Source organism: Echinococcus granulosus, assembly GCF_000524195.1.
Source record: "Echinococcus granulosus chromosome Unknown EG_S00043, whole genome shotgun sequence".
NCBI classification, from domain to species: domain Eukaryota; kingdom Metazoa; phylum Platyhelminthes; class Cestoda; order Cyclophyllidea; family Taeniidae; genus Echinococcus; species Echinococcus granulosus.
Window position 1 is genome coordinate 524566 of NW_020170423.1, and position 1494 is coordinate 526059.

General features: G+C 46.9%; 1 protein-coding gene across 1 annotated transcript in view; it reads right to left on the minus strand.

The window, feature by feature from the left end:
* The window catches only part of EGR_05668 (hypothetical protein), a gene marked incomplete at both ends in the record, with an annotated part of 19107 nt that overhangs the window by 3773 nt on the left and 13840 nt on the right, over nt 1–1494 (minus strand). The gene's annotated exons all lie outside the window — the stretch shown is intronic.

Sequence of the window (1494 nt, forward strand, 5' to 3'; positions counted from 1 at the left end):
GAAATAGAGAACACGAGATTTGCAGCAGAATTATATGTCGCCCACGTCCGTTTTGCATTCTCTAGGTCACTTCACGCGTAAGTGCGTGCGTGTGTGCGTGCATGGTTACGTGCGCACGCCTGTCGTACCTCACGCCTTGTCGACACAGACGCACGCACTTCAAGCGCGCTCACCCCTGTGTGCCTGACATGAGGGTCGTTGGCTGTGTTTACGTGCGTGCACCTCCCTATTGGCTCAACGTCTCTCATCCAATCACCTTTGCATTCCTCCTTGAAGGTGTGCGTGCGGCCGTGAGTGCCTGCGTGTGTAGTCTTTGGATAACCTTGACCTGTGTGTTTACGTGCAGATGTTTTGGCAACATTGCCGTGCACACACACACCGGTCTGTGCATGCCTACGTGCGTGCGTGTGTGTGGGCATGTAAACAAGGTGGAGGCAGGACTAAGAGGTAAAAAAGTGTCTCAGGTTTTGTGCCTCAGTGGAAGTTGTCATAAACACACACAAGAGTACATCACCCTTCTGTCAGCACCTGTCTCTCTGAAACATTGTATGCCAGTGTGAAGGCAAAAAGTTCACTGGAATCACTCGAGTAACGCCTCTGGATGGCTGAGGAGGAAGTGTTTTCTCTCATGGCTACTAGTGACCTCTTAAACGGAAATGGGCTGTCAAGAAAGTGGGTGCCGCTGATGCTGCTGCTGCTGCCCCGATCACACATTCCAGTCCGTTTTGAGGGATAATTATATTTAAATTTAGCATAAACTTTATTGTCCTCTTTTATTAGGCGCCTAATTGGTTCAATTCGTGTTCTGACGATTTTAAAAACTGCAAGTTATAGTAGAATTGCAAAACACAATAATAATCACACAGTTAAGATTCATGTTTCCTCCTCCTCCTCCTCCTCCCCCTCCCTCCTCCTCCTCCTCCTCCTCCTTCCCCAAATGTAAAGTGAAGCTAAGGCGTTAATGCGCATGAATCCCCTTGACTTTAGAGCTTTGAAACAACCCTCTCAATTAACTAGTCGACCACCAAGAGTGCTTTTTCATGAGGGATGAAAAGAAGGGAAAAAACCATTTGTAATGGCTAAATTGTCGGTACTACTTCATTGGGCAAACAGCGGGGCAGGAAGGCTACCGCACTTCGTGGAATGACACCCAGCATGATACATTGGCCACTGAAGTCAAGAGATATCCACCGATTTTGGTCTATCAGCGTACTTTAGAAATCGTTTAAGGTAAGAATGTCCTCGTGCAAAAATTTGCACCCCGCTCCGATTGGACCAGAGCCTAAGCAGCTCCCGGTAAGGTCACTCGAATGACATGAGCTAGTGCATAGTTAGGTGTAAAGTTGTCACTGTCCTCCATGGGGCACCAACTTGGGCGTGTTGTTATGTAACTATGGGGAACTCAAAAAACCTATTATTTTCACTTCCCCAGACTGGATACTCTACTTAAAAAGCAAACTACAAACACTTTTTTTCAAACAGCTTTCAGGATTT